This window comes from Brachyhypopomus gauderio, chromosome 11 (assembly GCF_052324685.1).
Source record: "Brachyhypopomus gauderio isolate BG-103 chromosome 11, BGAUD_0.2, whole genome shotgun sequence".
NCBI classification, from domain to species: Eukaryota; Metazoa; Chordata; class Actinopteri; order Gymnotiformes; family Hypopomidae; genus Brachyhypopomus; species Brachyhypopomus gauderio.
In genome coordinates, this window is record NC_135221.1 from 4076652 (window position 1) to 4099876 (window position 23225).

Genomic DNA, 23225 nt, shown 5'->3' on the forward strand with positions numbered 1-23225 from the left:
ATGCTAACTTTACCAGGTGTTAGAGAGGGTGTGGATTCATTGATCGGTATAGACATAGTAACTACTTGTCTGATATTGTGGATTCCAGTGTTAAAAAAGGGGAAAAAAACATTGATACTGTTTCAGGGTCCAAATGTGTAGGTAAATATGTGATATTTTGTTGATTGATGCTGGGTAAAAACCTTGTGTAGGTCTGCAGTGTCTTATATTGTAATCATGCAGCATGTGAAGGTTCTTGGTGGCTCTGCTTGATGACACTTGCATTAACCTACATTGTCTTGTTTTTGGATTTGAACTGTTTTCTGAAACAGATGGTTTCCTTGTTATCGAGGACATTTTGCATTTTGCTCATGAAAAGGGGTAGATGTGTATAAACCTTTTCTTAAAATGAACACATCTGGTTTTAATTTCTAGTGAGGCTCACATATCAAAGAACGCACAGTAATCTGATAACACGGCATTCTTTACAGGGGAGGATGAGTTGAGACCCTTCAGATAACCAAAATGTGACGACTACAGTGTATGCCCCATATCACATGCAGTAGGAGAGAACATATAATGTACAGAGCTCCTTGGGATTGTCCATATGTATGGTACAATCATCAACAGTTGAAAAATGCTTAAAACCAATGAAAAAAAAACATATTTGTATTTGTCATTGCATGTCAGAGACCAGTGAACAATTAGTAGTAGTAGTAATAGTAATTAAGTTTTTGGGTCCTTTGGGTTCTATGTCTTAGTGTTTTCTGTTGGTGTTATCTGATGTTCATGGATAGTGTTTGATCTATCTTTGTTCCAAGTCTGAGTACTATTAGTATGTATGCCTGTTTGCCACCGTTGTGTTGATTTGTCGGTGTCTCTGTATATTGGATATGTCCTAGATGTTGTTTAGTGTATTGTCTATAGTTGTGTATCTAGTAGTTGGTAAGATTCTTTAGTCTGATTGGTTTATCTTTTTCCTGTCAGTATCTTCTTTGGAATATTAGTAATTTTATTATTAAATTACTTCAACGTCCGCTCTTGCATCCTGCCTCCAATACTGGAATGTTCTACATAACTGCACAGAGATACACAAAAAAAATACAGAATGATAACTGCCTGCATTGGGAAGAACCTCAACCTTTCTGGCTTGCACATGAAGCTAATTATAAATCAGTGAAAATGTCTGGATGTGGTCTTTAATAGTCATATCAGCATTTGTAAAAGTAACAAATAAATACATTTACATTACCCCAGTTGCAGTCGGATGGCCAAGACGTTTGGAGTCCACATTTTGCTTCGTTCAGATCAAAAGCTACTATCATTGCTAACAAACACTAGGAGTCAACAGTAACAGCTCTTGTAAATACATTTTCAGCATGTCCTTAAACGTCCCTTGACCTTCTCATAACCACATCCACGTCCCTGGAATGCTGTTATTACTCATGTTTATGGCTCATACTGCATCTTACTGTAAAACACATCAACACGTCTGTGAGACCTTTTCAAGACCTGAATGCAGTTCAAGGGACGTTTGCCCATGTGTTTATGGTGGATATTTGGGTTACTGTTGATGTCCAGTGTTTGTTGGCAAAAGTAGCGGTAAGCCCTTTTTGTTCTAAAGGAGCATAATTGGGACTCCAAACAGGTTTAGACTGGTCGGTGTATCTGGGCTAAGTGGATCATGGCGTAGCTCTTTAAGTAGACATACATTTGTATGACATTCTGCATTTCAGGTTTAACAGCTGCTATTGCAATTTAATGCGTCCCAGTACTAAAGATGAGTGAAATGTAGAGAGAGCGCAGGGTGGAAAACGGATACAGAACCAGTGCTGTCATCTCGAGGGACGTCTTCCATCCCTGGATGTACTGTCGCTCACGAGTGGGATCAGTAAACTGTTTGGACAGTCCAGACGTGGCTCGCTGTTTAGGATCAGATATTCATCAATAAAACCATCACTCCTCCATCTAGAGGTGGGAAACACTATCTGACTGTGTTTCAGCCTACCATGCAGTGATATCCGATCACATTTCAGCCAATCATGCAGTGATATCTGATCATATTCTGAAACTGCTTCATTCGTCTGCCTGTCAGGGATGTCCTGAAGACGGGACGTCTGCTCTGAAACACGGACACGTACTGCCGTGGCAGCTACTGACAGGTCTGTATTTCTGTGTTTTGCATTTAGGTATGTACTCCAAATGTCTCTATTTATAATATATAAGGCCAAAGCTATGCTTGTTCTCCATATAATGGACGTTCTTGGTTTTGTTATATCCTCTCTCTCTATTTTATATGTACTAAATGTATATTTTGCTGTGGTCTGTCCTTTTATCAGAATAGTGTTCATTTTAAAATTGCACAGAGCAGCTAAATGAGTCATTCAGATGACAGGCACATTGAGAACACGCCGTTCCAGAGACATCACTGTGGAAACCCTCCATTTATGTCGCTGCAGACATGAAAGCACCTCCGATAGTTGGCAGGCAGAGGCTAATCAGAACCTGGAGATCCACCTCTCCTGACCCTGACTTCTCAAATAGTAACTGGGCATAAGGGCTGTTCAGAATCTGCTGGAACAGAAAGGGAAAGAAAGAGAGAGAGAGAGAGAGAGAGAGAGAGAGAGAGAGAATAACAAGAATAACAACATCACATAGCTGGTGATGGCTGTACTGCATAAATTCTTCTCCAAATCTGCAAATCCAGACCCAGAAGCCAAAAACATCACACTTGCCCTTTGATTATAACCTGCTCACTCTAGGTGTTTGTAATCATTGAGAAATCCTGTCCTTTGGCCACTGTGTCATAATACCTGACTATTAGGTGATGGCAAAGAGGGTGATATTGAGAAACAGGTCTTCAGAGAACATGGGCTGAGTAGCTCCGAGGCAAAACATTCAAGTGCCCTGTTGAATATGCAAAGCATAATCACTCCTCTATTCAGAAATAACAGAAAAAACATTGATGAGAGGAATCAGGGCTGCTGCCTGGAAGACCAGACTCCCGGAAAACTCCAGGAAAGAGAAACAGACAATCAAATCATTGTAACAATCAAAAACAAATCCGAGGTTTAGGCATTATTTGATTGGGGCAAAATCTGACTGCGATGCCCTGGAATATAATCTCATACTTCACCATTTGAAGATGATGACCACTGGGGGGCAGTGTGCCTTTGCAGTAATTGCACAGATGTGAGGGCGTGATGGATATGCCCAGTGAGCAGGATGTTGAAGCGAAACACGGGCCATAGTCTCTGTTCTGGAGCTGTTTTGAACATGTATGCTGAAACGGTGGAGAGCATCACCAGATCAAAGGGCCTCTGCATAAAACACTCTGTGCTGACATTTCTGTGGCTACACCAGATCTGTCCTCAAAGTGCATCAGATGTTAAGCATTTTTAAAGTTAAAAAAATATATTTTATTTATGAATATTTATCAATATTGGAGTAATAGTATGAGATTGTTATTTGTAAGTCGCTCCGGATAAGAGCGTCTGCTAAATGCCGTAAATGTAAATGTAATGTACTCTTACAACAATTAATCAATCTAAATTAGCATATCTTAATCTATATTATCAATATTTAAATGTGGAGAAGGAAGAACACGTGAAATGACAAAAACAAAAATGAACATATTAATAGTTGCTTGGTTTTCATGCATTACACAGCTGACACAGTGTGATTATTTCAGTTGATAGAGAGATGCCATGCTGGCTGAATGCAAAATCTACACTGAAATGCTGTAAATTGTTGCAACTGTTTCATTATACATCCGCTGACTGTCTAAGGCATAATGTGAGCAGGCGACTGTAGGCCAAGGGCTGAAGAGAGGGAAGTCTCCCAAACAAATGCAAACGCCAAAATATAGAGCACATACAAGGATGCCAGACAGCCTAATCACTAGACAGACAGATAGAGAGAGAGAGAGAGAGAGAGAGAGAGAGAGAGAGAGAGAGAGAGAGAGAGAGAGAGAGAGAAAGAAAGAGAGAGTGTTCTGGCCTAATTAATCTCACCCTGTGAAATGGCTTCCTGGAGTTCTAAGCCTTGTGCTTCTGTACTGTAAGGCAATTGAATAAAAGAGAGAGAGAGAGACAGAGAGACAGAGAGAGAGAGAGAGAGAGAGAGAGAGATGCACCCACAAGCACAGTCTCTCTTTCTGTCTCTTGCTCTCTCTAAGCAGTTAAATCTAGAATTTTATATTGAATGGCAGTCAACAAGTCTCTCAAGGCAGACATAGAAACAAAATGATTTCTGTCTGTAGAAGCAACACTAAACCTTTACTCCTCCGCTTTGATCACAACCCTATTGAATATATATCTTAGCACACTGGATTTCAATAACACTGCGGAACTGTGTTTCATGCACACTGTCATCTTATTGGGATGTCAGGTTAATCAGTTTATTTTAAAGTAGTTTATGTGAATATTCTCTTCGATACCCCGAATACAGCTGTGACATCTCTCATTGGACGTCTCCAAATCAGACTTTATTGATCTGTGTTCGGGTGGTTATACAGTGCTGACAGTCTGTCAGGCCTCAAACTACCATGAGCTAAAAAGACAACAACTTTTATTAATACCTTAAGTCACACTAAGTTACGTAAAGAAAATAAATTTGTTGAGTGCAGGTCAGTTAAAATATAAATGTAGCTAAGTCTGTAAAGATGAGCTCTGGACAGTCAAGTGTGGAGGTTCTTCTGAGGTTTACACAGCCCAGCATAGAGGTCCTTCTGAGATTTACACAGTGCACTGTGGAGATCCCTCTGAGGCCTATGCAGTCTAGTGAGGAGGTCCCTCTGAGGTCCACTGAAGTTCTCCTTGTCTGCGGTGAAGATTGAAACCAATGCAAGAGTAATTTCTTCTTTCTTCCTTTTTTTGCAATCATTCCAAAATATTAATGTCCCACAGTGAGGTGTCCCCAGTGCCCGCAAACGTATTCAGTGAGGCTGATCTGGCAAAGTGCACGTTTACCTCAGTCTCCACTGCAATCACAGGCAGAACTGGCACCACATGACAGAGAACTGGAACACTGGGCATTATCTCTCGCTCACCTGCCCATTGAGCACACCTGCGATTCTTACGTGGTGCGTCTGTCGGGTGTGACTGCAATTGCATGACTCAGGATCAGATTTTGTTGTCTGTTGCTCAGGGGAAGAAGCATGCCTGGCCTCTTGTAAACGCAGACACAAACATCTGGCCTGCAGTAATGTGTGACTACCGTAGAGTTGCACACAAGACGAAGCATGCGACGAGGTAATGTCAAAATAAATAAGCCTTGCCCAGTTCTGTGCATGCCTCTCTGATACCTGTGTTTGCATGTGCTTCTTAAAGCTATGGAACATAAATATTTGAGTATGAGTGACCTTGGTTTGCAGGTGCTAGTTTTGCCCAGATATCGACTCACTCTCCCATCTGGGGAAGGAGAGCATATCCAAAACTCATGTCAATCTTCTAGTACATTCTAACCTAGCAGAGCCTAGAGGAGCATTGGTCAGTCAAACCGACTCTCTCCAAGCGCACAGTGAAGCAGCCCCACGTCCACGTCACAGCTGAACCCCTGGAACAATGCCGGCACAAATACTAAGATGTAAATACACAGCGACAGACCAGGCAGAAGTTCAAGGCCCTTCAGCACAGGTTAGTGTACAGACCTAAAGGACTACGGAGGCAGAAAATCTTAACGGCAAACGTATTTTGATTCTGTCAATACCGACAGTCATAAAATACTTAAGATATATTGTGATGCGTAGACCTTCAAATGAAATCAAAACTCTCTTGGATCAATCTGGCGCATGTCGCCATAACAACACTTTATTTATAGCTGCAGGAGATGCTGCACTGCATGCAGAGAATGTAACATGACGTGAAGGCCGTTCACCCGGCGTTAACGACTGGGCTACAACATCCTGCTGATTCATACAGCGTGAAGGCTACATGTAATTAAACCTTACTGCTTTTAGCATAGTCTACGTAAAATGGCTTCTGTACCGCTCACCTTGCTTAAAGCATAGAATACATATCTCTTTGCTTTACTAATGTATAATTTTAATCTAAATAGATTTATTTATGCACTTATTTATTAAAACTTATTTATCTTTCATTTGTTTTTGCATTGTATTTCAGGGGCTGCCAAGTATATAGTAAATAGTAAAGTTAGAAAATAGTAAAGTTAGAATAGTTATATTGCTTACTGGAAATAGGTTAGGTATATTGTTTTTCTGGGAAATTATGACGCTTTGTGTGAATCTTTGCCTACACTGAAGAAAAAAAAAATCTTCCCCAACTTACCACTCTATGTCTTACCACAGATATCTTCTCTGTTTGATGAGATACTTTATTAATATTGCCAGATTTGGGACTGATGGGATTCTTTTAATCTGCCGTATGATTCATCGGGGCTTCAAAGTGTCCACAAAGCACTCTCAGCTAATACGTCTCCTGACACACGGTCTCTTTTTACTGAAGGGAAATATATTGGAACGTAAAGGCCAATGGTGCCGTAACTAGTGGTAAACCGGCGGTCACCGTGATAAGAGCGCCCTGGGGTTGATGGACTGTAGGCGCTGATTTGTGGCGAGCTCGTGAAACGTTCTCGCGTGGACGCAGGACGCCTTTACTAAGCACTCTTCAGCAGTGGGACCTTCTTACCTCTCTACGGCTTCAAAAACATCACTCTAGGTCAGGGGTCACCACCATGTCGCCCGCGAGGACGTCACAAGTCGCCCGCGGACTTGTTTTAAAAATAGCTCACTATAGTGGCATGCACCAAAGCGCTGCATCGTTTATGTTTTTGCTACTATTATAGATAGTCCGCGGTTGCTAGCGGTCTTCCAGCTTAGCAATTGACACTCGCACACGCACCCCCCCCCCCCCCCCCCCCCAACAACTTTTCGTTAGATTGATGCGAATTCATCTGGTAGCCCTCCGCAATAATTGGTCTCCAAGAAGTAGCTCCCAGTTTCAAAAAGGTTGGTGACCCCTGCTCTAGGTTATCTAGAGGAGTGCAGTGAGCCCTCTGACACTCATTGTTTTAATATTTACATTTTACATTTTATTCAGCACTCAAAGTGGGAAATATTTTTTTTGAGTTGTGATTATGATTATTATTTTTTACAAGATTTTTACTAGATAAAAAGTTAGTTTCTATTTTTCTATTTTAAAATTTTCCTTGTCAGTGTATGGCCATATAATATTGTGTAGTTCTGAGTAAATAAGAAACATTTCTCTTGAGTTTTACTCTTGAGGAAATCTAAAATACATTTGAATAATTGAGACTCAGACCACCAGAGCTTCTGAACAGAGAAAACACATACAGCCACATCTTTGACATCTCTGTTCAAGTGATGGAAGTCCTGAAAATTAACTCCCCAAAAGACGTACTGACCAATTTGGTTCTCATTGCTTTCAGAAAAGACTGTTTGAAATAGTTTCTGATTGATGTGTCAAAAAATGGTTTTGGGTCTGAAATACACCCACAGCTCTGAGGAGGGTTCATGGGTATTATCTTCTGATGTTTGTTCTGGTGATGTTTCTGTAGTTCAGTCTGCTGGCGCGTCTCCTCTCCACGCTGTGAATCACCTCCCTGTGGTTCCTCACTTTAGAGGTTAAGGCTGAATGTTCCACTGCACGCCTCCGTCAAGGACACGGTGTAACTGGACTTCCAGTTTAATGAAGGTTCATAGTCCAAGCTGATCTTCAACCTCAGTGTAATTGCCAAGCTCATGAGCTCATGTGTGATATGTGAACCACTCTTTCCTAAGTGGATAGGCCCTATTAGATTTTGTCATAAATATGGACTCTAATAGATCAGGTAAATGGACCAAACAGTATCCATATATATAAAATAAGTCAAATGATCATTTTGTCCTAGTGGGTTAGGGTTATATATTATATTACATATCTATACCTGATACTATGGGTACTATGGGTATTCTATATGCAGAATGTAGATTAAGTAACAAACTTTGACTAGTAAATAACATGAAAATACAGGTGATATTTACTCAGTGATGATGTACAGAATGGGATAGTTTCACATGAATGCATGATAAACCAACGTATGTAGTCGTGTTGCTGAGATTTGCATATTTGGCATTTGTCGTGTTTTATTTTTTTACGTGGTTTGACTCATGCAGGCAGCATTCCTATTCCTAATCATACATTTCACGTAATGTATAAATCTATAAGAATGAATTACACTGGCTTCACCAAACAATTTAAATCTGTTTTTTTCCTCCACTGGTTCTGCATCTATGTCTGTATAGTCACTGAGTCTCTTTATACTGGGTTTCATTTCCCCTTAGCAGAGTGTAATAAAATCTCAGAAATGTCCCTGCAGCAACTCGGATCCGAGCTGCATTCTTACATCAAACTCATTTTACTCAAATGTTCTTTGATTAAGTTAAGACAATCTCTTTGATATACTGTTGGGTAAGGGTAAAACCCTATTTAGAGCCAGGTGCCCTTTCTGCACCTGTCTAGCTGCATGTGACACTATTACTGCACCTGTCTATCTGCATGTGAAGCATGAGATAAATATCATACATGACAGATGGATGGACTTCACCAGAGTCCCTGTAAATCCCACATTAGCCCACCCCACTCCACTATGTTTAATGAAGCGAGAAGTGGCCAATTAATCAACCACTAGTATAAAACCGGACAGGTGCGTCTGGCTGGACTCCAGAAACAAGGAACATGTGACCTTTTCAAATCCGCTGTGGTATACTGCTGCTCTGCACCGCTAGGATCTGTGGTGGATACGTTAAATATCATCATGTTTCTCGGTTCCTCCTATGTTGGGGATTGCCGGATGTCACACGGTTTCCTGCCGTGCGTATCACACCTTCTAGTGCCTGGAATGCTCTACCTGCTGAATCCTGTGCCTGGTACTAACACAACTTTATGGAAATGCACACACCCTGTTGGCTTTAGCAGTTCCTGCAGGTTCCTGAAACTGCAGTTGCTTCATGCCTGCCTCTAGCTCCTGTATGATTTGGCCATATGCAAAAGGTGTGTAAAAATAGCACCTACCAGATACACTACATAAAAATATATGTTGATTTAAACTAGCATGTATATTTCAAACTAAAATTATAACAGCTCCTTAACACACATTTTATTGTTCATTAATAAAACTGTTTTAGATAGGGACTTTTTACATTTATGTTAGACAGGGACATTTTACACAGGGACTTTTTAGACAGGATTTTTGACAAATAAAGTTATAAGTACGTAAGAGTGCAGTCTTGGTTCAGAATGCAGTGCAGAGATGTTCAAAAGTCGCAAAATACAAGTTCAAGTTAAGTCACGAGTCTTTTGGCCATACTCCAAGTCAAGACTCAAGTCAATACCACGATAAGTTTAGGGGCAGGAGATGGGAAATAATGATATATGACCAGGTAGTTCCTGTAATGCCGTCCAGAATTATCGGCCTCTTCCACTTATTGCGTATTTTCTGTGTCTTATCACCAATACCACTGAGAATAGTAATAATTAAAAAAATAAGCTCCTGCCTTAGAATGACAAAAAAAATCACATCTGAAAAAGGGGGGTCATGAGACAATGGGCTGTGTCCCAAATCACAGAAAAAAGTAAGGAACATTGGCAAAATAAACAAAGAAAGAAAGCATTTTTTCTATAACTCGCACACTTTGCCTGGATAACTGACAGACTTTTAATGTTCACAAGTTATTTTGGACAAGAACGAGTCAAGTGAAGAGTCATGAAGTCATGAAGAGTATGAAGTCTTTTTGTAATGGACTTAAGTGCTTCGACGCGAGCCACTCATTCGAGTGCAGCATCTTTGGTGCAGTCTTGGTTCTGATTGCTCTCCTCTGTCTCTACTGTCCTGCATGCAAGCTCTTAGCCATGATGGGAAATCAAGTCACACTTTATTTGCTGGAGAAGAGGGAGCTATCGTCAGATTTCAATTGATCCTTGTTGATCCTACTGTGGACAATAATCTGGAAGTGGGACCACATTGCTGCCAGAGGTATAGGGTGTTACATCCACAAATATAAAAGAGCAAAGGGGGAGAAGCCCATAGACCTGACCCCAGAAACCCCTCTGATAGGACGTCTGTGGCGTCTGATGGTCTATATCCAGGTGGGATATATGCTTCCATTGTGAGTGGCTGAGTAGTTCACTACACTATGATTTGTAAGAGCCATCATAATAGTTGTACCTCATGTAATTTGCCATTTAACATAAGATGTATCAAAGGCCCATGTAAAGAAAGAGGGGCCTTCGCCGACTCTAAAGGAACTGTCAGACAGTTCAATCCATTTTCATGTTTGAATGTCTTTAATGACTTTTTTAATTTTTCGCTGCTAATAGCCTAGTTTGCTGTTGAGCGATTTTGAATTAGTTTGACCCATACTCAGTCATTTGAGGCCAGCAGTATCGATCGCACCACTTTGTCCGAAGATGGTGCTCTTCGGTGAGTTTGAGACTCGGAGCGGGGGAGCACCTATCTGACATGGCAGCAGAATAAATGTGTGTCTTTCGGAGACCCCCACCACTTCCGCATCTGCTGAACATCAATCAGCGCCAGACTCCCACCAGGTTCTCATCTGGGAGACCCCACCTGTCATACCTACCCCACCTGTCATATCTACCCCACCTCCAATTCCCACCCAACATGCGGCACACAGCCAGTCGTTACGATGCAGCAGACCCAATATCCTATCAGCCTGACAGAAGGTGAGAAATCGCTGGTGTTGTTGGGGAATGATTGTATCTGCCCCAACGCAAATGTCTAGTTCAAAATGGCACAATGAAGATGTGAGAAGAGACACGGAGCCTTTGTGTTTCATTCTGACTGTGCTGAAACGCTTCGGAGAACTCCTCTCCCACACGGAAGGCCACTCGCCCAATACCACACACGATGGCTGACAGATTTGGGACAGGTCATCCATCGCTGTATGTCATAGAGGGAGGGAGCACAATCAGTGATAACACATCATCTTTGGAGTGAAGGGGGGTTGGGATGATGTTGTGTGTGTGTGTGTGTGTGTGTGTGTGTGTGTGTGTGTGTGTGTGTGTGTGTGTGTGTGTGTGTGTGTGTGCATGTCAGACCTTACCACACTCCCTTACATCTGCAGTCCTCAAACACAAAGTTTGCTCAAATTAGCACTTAGATTTATAGTAATTTTTTTCATAAATTACTCTGTAAACATGATGGTTTTCATATTTTAACCTGTGAAAACGGCATATTCTTGTACTCATTGTCTATTGCTTAAATGCTTCTTCAAACAAACTTTCATGCTTTGAACCAAATTGAACCATCACTAGCTTCTCACTCTACAGGCATTAATCATAATCAGTTCTGTTCTGATAGCAGCCTGTACTGGACCATAACAGCAACTGTGCTGCAGGAAGCCTAAACAGACACTTTTATACTGTACCACGCTGCCGTATTCACATCTCATCACGTAGCAGGGCGTTCTGTGTGCACTCTCCTGCACCCTGTTCAACAGCTGTACTACACTGTTCAACACAACCCTACCTCACACCATTGGTTCCTGCAGAGTATGTTGTGCTGTCAGCCCTTCAACGTGATTCTTATATGCATTCTAGAAGCACACTGTACTCCACATTGTGTTTGCTGCAATAATATGCTACACCAGGGGTTTTCAACTGGTTCTGCCCCAGGAACCACAATTCAGGACCATCATTCAGGGATCATCATTTAGGACTACCATTCAGGACCACCATTCAGGACTATCATTCAGGGACCATCATTCAGGGACCATCATTCAGGACCACCATTCAGGGACCACCATTCAGGGATCATCATTCAGGACCACCATTCAGGGATAATCATTCAGGACCACCATTCAAGGACCATCATTCAGGGACCACCATTCAGGACCACCATTCAGGACCATCATTCAGGACTACCATTCAGGACCATCATTCAGGACTACCATTCAGGGACCATCATTCAGGACCACCATTCAGGGACCACCATTCAGGGACCATCATTCAGGACTACCATTCAGGACCATCATTCAGGGACCACCATTCAGGACCACCATTCAGGGATCATCATTCAGGACTACCATTCAGGGATCATCATTCAGGACCACCATTCAGGGACCATCATTCAGGACCACCATTCAGGACCATCATTCAGGACCACCATTCAGGACTACCATTCAGGGACCACCATTCAGGGACCATCATTCAGGGACCACCATTCAGGGACCATCATTCAGGACTACCATTCAGGACCATCATTCAGGACCACCATTCAGGACCATCATTCAGGACTACCATTCAGGGACCATCATTCAGAACTACCATTCAGGGACCACCATTCAGGGACCATCATTCAGGACCACCATTCAGGACCATCATTCAGGACTACCATTCAGGGACCACCATTCAGGGACCATCATTCAGGGACCATCATTCAGGGACCACCATTCAGGGACCATCATTCAGGGACCATCATTCAGGACCATCATTCAGGACCACCAGTCAGGACCATCATTCATGACCATCATTCGGGACCACCATTCAGAGACCATCATTCAGGAACCATTATTCAGGACCATCATTCAGAACCATCATTCAGGACCACCATTCAGGGATCATCATTCAGGACCACCATTCAGGAACCATCATTCAGGAACCATCATTCAAGGATCATCATTCAGGACCATCATTCAGGGACCACCATTCAGGGACCACCATTCAGGGACCACCATTCAGGACCATCATTCAGGGACCATCATTCAGGGTAACATATAGTTATAGCATGTCACAGACCACTAACATTGCTGCCACAGATCACCAGTTGAAAACACCTGTGCTACATCATATCACTCTTTCCTCAAGTATACACACACATGTGTGCATGTAGCTACTTTTCTTAACTGCAATGATGCCTGACAGTGGCTTCCATGCTGTGAAGAGGCAGGTTATTGGCTGGTGGACGTGCCCCTTTCTGGGGTTCCTTCAGAATCAGGACTATCTTCAGTCCACCATACAGTGGTCCATTCATTAGCAGAATCAGGACTGATGGTTAATAGTTCAGTCCACCATTCAGGATCACATTCATTAGCAGCTGCTATTTTGACAGGTTCACCCAGTATGGTTTTCCAGCTATGCTGAATCTACAGCTTTGGTGGGTCTGACCTTATCCTGTTACCCTACCACTGAGAGTGCATTTTGGTGAGTGGGCATCCTGTTAATTCTCCTGGCTTTTCCTTCTCTGGCTCTGGGTACCAGAGCTGTTCATCTTTGCGTGGCGGTCTCAGGACAGCCTGTTGCACGTGTCACATCCCTCCATCACACCTTCCTGCGTGGCGGAGAGCTGGTTACTCTCCCTCCATCTTCCCTTTATTTTAGCCACCAGCTATCTATATCCACCTCATATATTTTTATACTTTAATTCGAGTTTTATATATTTATATCTTTTATTTTATTTAATTCAATGCAATTTAATGTTAACTTTATTTTAATGAATTAAAAGTTTAAATAAAAGTTTTTTTTTTTTTCCTGTCTAAAAGCCCACTTTACCCTGGAATGTAATAAGCTTAGTTATTTTCAATATCTTAAGTGAAGCACTCTGAATTCCTACTGCAAAAACTCATATGCAATACACAACTCGTATACAAACAAATTAATATATACATGTTCAGGGTCGGTATATAAGCTACCTATTGTATATGCACTATAGCATGCATAGAATCATACTGAATTCTAGAGTATGTACTCTGGAGTACACTCGGTGTACCCGGGTGGTCAATTGCTGTCTCTGACTCTCCATCCTGGAGTAAAGTTCCACACGGTCAGCTCGCCCTAATAACGCCCTGCTGAATATTTTAGACGCAATTTATTTTGTAATCTGCAGACAGAGGTTTCAGTCAGGGAGAGACAGGTGCATTCTCCAACCCCCATGGTGTTTGGTTTCTCAGACGATTTTAATGGTAACAAGGCTGCGGGTCTGGAATTGTGCTCAGAAATGCACACACACACACACACACACACACACACACACACACACACACACACACACACACACACACACACACACACACACTCACCTATACACACACACACAAGCAAACACATGTAAACATGCACACACTTCCCATAAAAGGCTATGCTGCTTCATGTACATCAGATTTTTGCATTTTTTGCAGAAAGCGAACCATGGAAACGAGTCCCTGGACAGCCATACACACACTTCCACATGGTGCTGGATGTTGGGAGGTAAACTCATAATTTATAAATAAATAGAGGATGAAGGTAATTGTGTACTGATGTGAGGAGAACCTCCATACCTCTCCTGCAGGTACACATCACTGATACAATGTTTTTGGATTTGTTTGTGGAAAACTAACCAGAAGCACAAAAGAGTGCTCAGTGTGTAACTATAATACAGAGGAAACTGTTTACAAACAAACAAAACTGGTGCAATTTGCTTAGGGTGTGACCCAGGCCAAAACAACAAACAAAACCCACAATAATGCAAGAAAACACACACTAAATGGAGAATGGGGCGGAGTCAAATCCCAGAAAGTGAAGTGAAAACCTGGCACCAGACATGGAATGCACAAGGAGAAAAGAAACACATACACATATCCACACGGGCAGTGTGTGATACAGGCATCTGGTGTGTGTGTGTGTGTGTGTGTGTGTGTGTGTGTGTGTGTGTGTGTGTGTGTGTGTGTGTGTGTGTGTGTGTGTGTGTGTGTGTGTTTCCGCTGACGTTTGCTGTGGTGTGGTAGTGACCTTCTGTCAGTGCTCATCACACGTGAGCACCATGACTGTAGACTGTGTTAGGCTCTCTGTAGGAAGTTAACGTTTAGCCTGTACTGTTAAGTGTTAAGTGCTTGTACAGGGCAGAACTATCTGTGCTTAAGACAGGCTCACTGAGAAAAACAGGGATGAAATGATTTCATGTGTGTGATGTGTGAGTCTTCCCAGTGTCCTTTCATTTGGGCGTCAACAGGAATGATGTCTGCAGCCGCATGTCATGTTTTAAGCTCCTCTGAAGGGAAAAGATGCATGTGTGTGTGTGTGTGTGTGTGTGGGGGGGGGATGTCCTTTGTTGTTTGGGTGTCATCAGGAATGATGTCTCCATGATGGCACATTTTAAGCTGCTCCGAAGGGACAAAATCTGTGTGTGTGTGTGTGTGTGTGTGTGTGTGTGTGTGTGTGTGTGTGTGTGTGTGTGTGTGTGTGTGTGTGTGTGTGTGTGTGTGTGTGTGTGTGTTTTTCAATGTTTCCGACTCTCCTCTTTCTTCCTCCACATTAATGAAATAAAAGCATTTTCTACACATTTGACTAAAAGACTCCCCCATATTAATCTAATGGTCCTACAGGCATGGGTGGAGACGTCTTTTAACATAACAGCACCTCCAGGAGAAGAGCAGTTATTGTACATGGTATATGGAATTCGTTGCCATCTTAACTGAGGCCGATGTATTTTTTCAGAGCCTTGATTCATGCTGAAGAGAGCAAGGTTTAACATTCATGACAAGTCGATATGTGTCTACTGGGTCCACAGGAGAATCGAGGGGAGATGAATGATAGGACACGCAGTGAAGTTCAAAGCCACCCCTGCTCAGTTCCAACCTTATCCTGAACAGTGTCTATGAGCAGCATTCAATCTTATGTGCTTAACATCGAGTTAAAACTCCAGACACCTCTGAGGAACTGAGAAATGATTACCTGTGCTGCCAATGCTGAGGAAGGACTCGGTCCACATCCCCCTCACCAGCCTGATCTGTGTTATGAATCTGCTGTATGGAAATAGATGTACCTCCAGAAAATACCAATGCTCTGCATGTTGTGGACGTAGTGATGAAATGGACTTGAAGAAAATGAGCTTGATGTTTGGTTTTCTGTCTCGGTTATTTTGGAGCCAGGTCACTGAAAATGTCTCTTATATTTGATATATTTGGTGCATTTCATTTCTTTTTGTTTAGGTCCATGTAAGAGTGGAAGTGTACGAGATGTGGTGTGTTATTACCAGATCTCTGTGTTGACTGTTCTGCTGTAATAGTACACAGGTAATGTACAATGTCATTGAAATAAATTGATATCACTGATGGTCAATGAAGGTTCTTCACCAGAAAAGCCAGGAGCAGCTGATATTAATCTTCAGTGTTGGTGCTGGTTCCAAAAAAATCACAATTAACTGTAGTTGATGCTGCATGAAGCCATCACTCAGAATCCATCACCCTGAATCCATCACCCAGAAGTCATCACTCAGAAGCCATTACCCAGAAACCATCACTCACAAACCATTACCCAGAAGCCATCACCTAGAAGAGTGCCCTGAAAAGCCTTCTTTATTTTCAGTCTCTCTGTTCATGCAGCTAAAAATGTGAAGTAATATAAAAATGAGGAAGTAAGAAATAAATAAAACACAACCATCTGTCATTAACTTCAATCAATACACATTCTTAACTAAATGAAGTGACAAATATATGAAATATAACAATAACTATTTTTCATTATTTTGCTATTACTAATAAAATTATTTTTGACAGTTTTACATTTTTATGGCAATTTGGACATAGTTTTGTGTTAAATACTAATGCCAGCCTGCTAACAGACGATTATGAACAAACAGGTGGTTTATGGTTTATGATTTATGGTTTTTAAAGAGAGCAGAGGAGAGCTGGGGGGCGTGTGGCCGGGGGAAACGTCTGCTTGAGCACAGGCAGGAAAAGAGGAGACAGGACTACAGCTCAGGAAGACAACACCTGCTCTCACCACCTCTCTGTCTGTCTCCATCTCTCTCTCTCTCTCTCTCTCTCTCTCTCTCTCTCTCTCTCTCTCTCTCTCTCTCTCTCTCCATCTCTCCTTGCCTCTCTCCTCTCTCTCTTTCTATCCATCTCTCCTCTCTCCCTCTCTCTTTCTCTACATCTGTCTCTCCTCTTTCTGTCTTTTTATCCATCTCTCTCTCCTCTCTCCCTGTCTCTCTTTCTCTCTGTCTGTCTCTCCTCTCTGTCTCTTTTTATCCATCTCTCTCTCTCTCTCTTTCTCTCCATCTCTCCTTGCCTCTCCTCTCTCTCTCTTTCTATCCATCTCTCTCTCCTCTCTCCCTTCTCTCTTTCTCTCCATCTGTCTCTCCTCTCTCTGTCTCGTTTTATCCATCTCTCTCTCCTCTCTCCCTGTCTCTCTTTCTCTCTGTCTGTCTCTCCTCTCTGTCTCTTTTTATCCATCTCTCTCTCTCTCTCTCTTTCTCTCCATCTCTCCTTGCCTCTCCTCTCTCTCTCTTTCTATCCATCTCTCTCTCCTCTCTCCCTGTCTCTCTTTCTCTCCATCTGTCTCTCCTCTCTCTGTCTCGTTTTATCCATCTCTCTCTCCTCTCTCCCTGTCTCTCTTTCTCTCTGTCTGTCTCTCTTCTGTTTCTCTGTCACTCTCACAGTCACTGCTTTAACCACTCCACTCCAAGATTAAACATACAGTAGTTTATTTTCCATTACTCCCTTTCCCCCATCTGAGGGTAGTGACTTCACAAACTGCCTATAAATCTTTTCCGGACCAAAAATTTGATCAAGACATTATGGAATTGCAGAAAAAAATGAAACTGCATTTTGTTAAATTAAGTCACATTGTTTCAAACCAAAGTTGCTACAGTCTCCACTCAATCATTCTCTTAGATCTTTTTAAAAGTGGTTTTCCGAAGGAAGTTATACATCAGTGTATAAAACTGCACACGTTGAGAGGCAGATATTGATTGGAGGGAGGCCAGCCAATCAAAATTCCAGAATGTTTGCAATAACATCAGCTGAAAATACAAGCAACCTTTGCAGCTGTTTGTCAATGCCATTCCTCACATAGAGATCACCCACTTCCATGGTTTGTGTTAAGTCCTAAATTTGAAGGATTACCTGACGTGTGCAGATGTGAACTGGGGCCGGCTCCTCTAGCGTATCTGATTGGGCAACACAGGCGTCCACTGAGGAGTGTTGCGTGATTGTGATCCATGCTGCCATCATGACACTGTGGCTAATTTTCTAACATGACCTCTTGGCATTGTCACACCTTGGAAATAAACAGAACCTTCAGCCCCCAATTCAGACATTAAACCCATTTTCTATTAATATGATATATTTAATAGTTCGTTGAGGTACAATATCAATTGTTGCAGATTACAGAATGATACATAGGCAGGAGTGAAGAAACATAAATCTGAATATTCCCAACAGAGCATTTTGTCACATCAAACAAGACGTGTTTACAAAGAGTGCTATTGTTTTGATTGGATAATTGTTATTCTGTGTTGTAGGTAGGGCACCGGTGAGGTTTGCTCAACTCCTGAAAGCTTGGTGATTGGTGTGCACAGACATTTTCTAACAGGACCTGCCCCTTTTTCACAAGCCCAGCAGTGGCCATCAATCAAACATCACGATTAATAATCCACCCCTTGAGCAGGGACGACTCTGCTGAGCTGTACCCTGCATGGGAGAGTATCAAGGAGGTTGAACTGTGAGTGGAAGGACTGTTGGTCCTCTCTCTTCAGAACAGCTGGGCATGGCCAGATGTGTCCTCAAAGCTGGACACGGTCAGATGTGTCTTCACAGCTGGACACGGTTAGATGTGTCCTCAGAGCCACTCCTTTGCTCTTCAGAAGTGTCCTCTAGGTGTTTGTCCTCACCCTGGAGCTGCTAGCGGGAGACAGGGAGGGACAAGGAATTGACACCTCACGTCAGAGGTGTGCTCTGAGAGTCCTGCCTCACTCTTTCAGTGTCCTGCCTCACTCTTTCAGTGTCCTGCCTCACTCTTTCAGTGTCCTGCCTCGCTCTCTCTCAACATCTCATCCTGCTCTCTTTGTCTCTTTATGTTGAACTCTCTATAGCTTTGTGCTTTATTCATTGTTTTGGCCTTATCATCACCTGAAGGTCCAACCCACTACTACAACAACAACAAATGAAACATCACCTCATCTCTCTTCCACATCTGCTCTTAGATCTGATCCCTGATCAGTGGGGAAACCATGTGTCCGGCACATAAACACAGTTCTATGTGGAGTTGCAGTTTTTCTCTTTAGAAACGTGACTAAGATGCTACAGAAATGCAACAGTTCAAGGTCTTGCAAACAGACAAACTTCTTTCAACTTCTCTGTGACCTTCAAGTAGACCTGAACAGATCTGTTCACACTGCACTGGACCTAAAATCCAACTGCAGCATATGTGCATGCACACACACACACACACACACACACACGTGTTTTGGTATGGGTATACATTTTAGGACTTTTAAGTCCTCTCCACAGTAAACAGGTGGCTGGTGTGACACCACAAAGCTGACCAGTTGCATTCTGTGACTGCGTCCTAATTTAGCTATAAAACCACTGAAGCCATCTTGAGAGCCACGGAGAGGGACTACATGGCAGGTGGAGCAGGTGGAGGCGATCACTCACAGCCAGCCCACACCACCCTGGAGTCCAGCGGTACAGCAGGGCACAGCCCTTCTGTTCCGCTCTGGCACCTGGCACCCATGGCACACCCACCATATGCCGCCTGTTACCCTGGAAGCTGTGTTCTACTCCCTAGGCACAAATATAAAAGATAAAACAGCTAAACACTATAGCACATGAATCTCTGTAATAATGATGAATATGTAATACACACACACATATTCTGTATGTGTGCAGAAAATATATGAACAGAGACATCTATAAAATGTATAAAATAGACCGCATGGGTGTCTCTAACAGCATACATGAAAGAGGCACACACACAATCACTTTTACACATTATTTGTCATTACTTGAATAGCCAAGGCGCCTTGCTGTGATGTGGAGTACACTGGGAGTTTGATTTCCCCAGAGCACTCCTCCTTTAGTATGGCGATGGCTGGATCTTTTACATGGCATTGTAGACTATGGGGGGAAAAACTGAGAAAGAATCTCCCGCCTACTTGCCATGATTTTTTAGTTTGTCACACAGCCAATCGCTTTTGAATTCAATCTAGTCACTGTCACTTAATCTTGCTCACTGGTACACGTAATCCCTCGGCTATGGGCTGCCTTCGTGGTAGAAACAGAAGTGTTCGGAGCTGTAGGTGTAGACTTGCATCATGGGTAATTCTGGAAGTGAAGATGAAGTCACACACCTGTCAGTGAGCACTGAGTTGTTCTTTTATGGGTGTTGTAGTTCAGTCAGGCTGCTAACATGTTCTCTAGTGCACAAGAGTGGGACGGTTCCTGTATTACACTGCATATTCACAACAGGATTAACACTGCAGCCAATGACTGAGCACGGGGGAGAAGTGTGAAATAAACTGATTCATTTATGCAAACCTCCTGGCACACATATATTCTTGCTTTGCAGTGGTTTGTATAATATACAGAATTCCCTTCATTGGACAGGTGGTTGCTACATGGCAGTGTAGGCCCATGTGCTACACCTGTTTAATTATTCTCTCGGCTTGATAAGATGTCATGCTGTCATGTACTTTGTTCTTGCATTATATGAATCAACTAAATTCACAAATATCCACAACATATGTTTACCTTCACATTATGAGACCATCGTATGGTGATGAGGTCGATCGCTTGTTTCATCGCATGTGTTTTTTTGTGGTTCCTTAATCACATTTGGTTGTGTTTCCTCCTTGTACCAATAAAGCTTTTTATCAGGCTCTTTTTTAGCTGTAAAGCCCCCTGTGTGAGACAGACTGCAGGACTGAATTAAGCCGTGTGATTTCTCTGCTGGAGGCCTTTGACTACATGATTTCTGTGGTATTTGTCTGATGAAGAATGGACAAAAATGACATCAGTCTTTCTGAGAGACATAACGTTGAACTTTGTGTCTTTGAATGCTGAAAAGGCACGAAGCATGAGAAGGCAGAGAATGTTGATGTGTGTGTGTGTGTGTGTGTGTGTGTGTGTGTGTGTGTGTGTGTGTGTGTGTGTGTGTTGCTAGCTCCCCTCTGCTGCTGTTGGAAAGCAACATCCTGAGGTCAGTTCAAACATGTTCCTGGGAGAAGAAGACTCTTATTTTGACTTTTTGACTCACGTTTTCATTTTTACTTTTTTTCTTTTCTTTTTTAATGACATACTTTTAACTTGAAGACCTACCGGTTTGATAGAGATGGAAATGCTAATGCTGAACAAAGGAGGATTCATGGGCAAATCCATGATCAGGGTCGATAGCAAAGTCGTGGGTCAAAGCACCAAGTAAAACAGATCCAGAATACATAACAGAGGCAGAACACAACAAGTATAGGAAACGCTCGACTAAAGCCAAGACAAATGACCACCATGGGGGGGGGGGGGGGGGGGGGGGGGATAATCATAGGGTTTAGATATACAGACTAATGAGAAAGAAACGAGGAACAGGTGAAATCAATGAAGGGCAGAACCGAAATAATTTTAAGTAAATTAAGTAAATTAAAAACAGAAGCACGGGAGAGGGTAGCTACGGAGACCCAGAGGCCAGGAGGAGGCCAAACATAACACATTCACATCATAGTTTCAATCCTGTTAGACTGTAATTAGTAAATATCAAAGCTTTTCACTCACCCCCTGTTTACATGTGATGTGCCAATAAACCTGTTTAGACTGATGTGACTGTGGAAGTATAAAGTGTTTTTATTCAAGTAGAAATGCCACACATAGATGGATGAGTTATACCTATATAAAGAATTAACCTGGCAATGTTCACCCAAAGTGACACTGCTAAATGTGAATACACATTTTACTGTAAACAGTAACTTACAATAACGAGAGTTAATATTATATTAAGATTGAGATTATATATCTCGGCTGTCCTGGGAACACCCAGAAGAGCTAGAGGAGGTGGATGTGGAGAGGGAAAACTGGGCCTCTTTGCTTAGGCTACTGCCCCCGTGACCCAGACCCAGATAAACCGATGAGAATGGATGGATAGATGGATGGATGGATGGACGGATGGATGGATGGATGGATGGGGAGAGGGTGGAGTTAGTGGTAGAGAAGGAGAAGGAGGAGCAATGCCAAATGAGGTTATATGGTTGAAAATGTCATCATCTATGGTTGTAAGAATCTGTTAATAGAAACATTTATGTAGGTCTACGACTGTGATCCCTATCAGTGTAAGACCTTAGTTCATATTTAATGAAGTGAATACATAGAAAGGTACTGTCTTCTACTGGACTCTGCTCAGAGGGCACAAGGTAATCAGGAGGTGTTTATTGCATTGTAAAGGACATTTTTGTTCAAAGTAGTTGCAGCAGTATGTCACTTCACACATGCAGCTCCATCCCAGACTGTCAATCACCACACCTACACCAATCACCACACCCCATCAATCACCACACCCACACAAATCACCACACCCACACCAATCACCACACCACACCAATCACAACGCCCACATCAAATACCACAACCCACACCAATCACCACACTGACACCAATCATCAAGCACACACCAATATCCACACCCACACCAATCACCACACCCACACCAATCACCACACCCACACCAATCAACACACCCCACCAATCACCACCCCACCAATAACCACACCCCACCAATCACCACACACACACCAATCACCACACCCACACCAATCACCACACACACACCAATCACCACACCCACACCAATCACCACACACACACCAATCACCACACCCCACCAATCACCACACCCACACCAATCACCACACACACACACCAATCACCACACCCCACCAATCACCACACCCACACCAATCACTACACACACACCAATCACAACACCCACACCAATCACCACACCCCACCAATCACAACACCCACATCAATCACCACGCTGACACCAATCATCAAGCACACACCAATATCCACACCCATACCAATCATCACACTGACACCAATCAAGCACACACCAATAACCACACCCACACCAATCACCACCCCACCAATAACCACACCGACACCAATCATCACACTGACACCAATCATCAAGCACACACCAATAACCACACCCACACCAATCATCACACTGACACCAATCAAGCACACAGCAATAACCACACCCACACCAATCATCACACTGACACCAATCAAGCACACAGCAATAACCACACCCACACCAATCACCACCACTGATTATTTCCCATAGAATCCTGTTTTTTTCTTTTCTTCTATTGTGAAATCTTTTCTTCCTCGTACCTTCATTTCAAGCCATGTAGTGAAATGTCTTTGATCAAGCCTGTTCCTCTGCCTGGTTTATTGTTTGTTTTCTGAAGTAGGGGAGTCTTTAGTTGCTTCTCTGTGCCTGGTGCATGGATCTCTTCCA

The 23225-nt window shown here is 42.7% G+C and overlaps 1 long non-coding RNA gene across 1 annotated transcript; it reads left to right on the forward strand.

The window, feature by feature from the left end:
- The first annotated feature begins 1830 nt into the window (after nt 1-1830).
- On the forward strand, nt 1831-16019 carry LOC143527684 (uncharacterized). Its single transcript, XR_013134225.1, has 4 exons — nt 1831-1953; nt 2075-2141; nt 14135-14204; nt 15505-16019. It is a non-coding gene; the product is annotated as an uncharacterized LOC143527684 (long non-coding RNA).
- Nucleotides 16020-23225: the final 7206 nt, after the last annotated feature.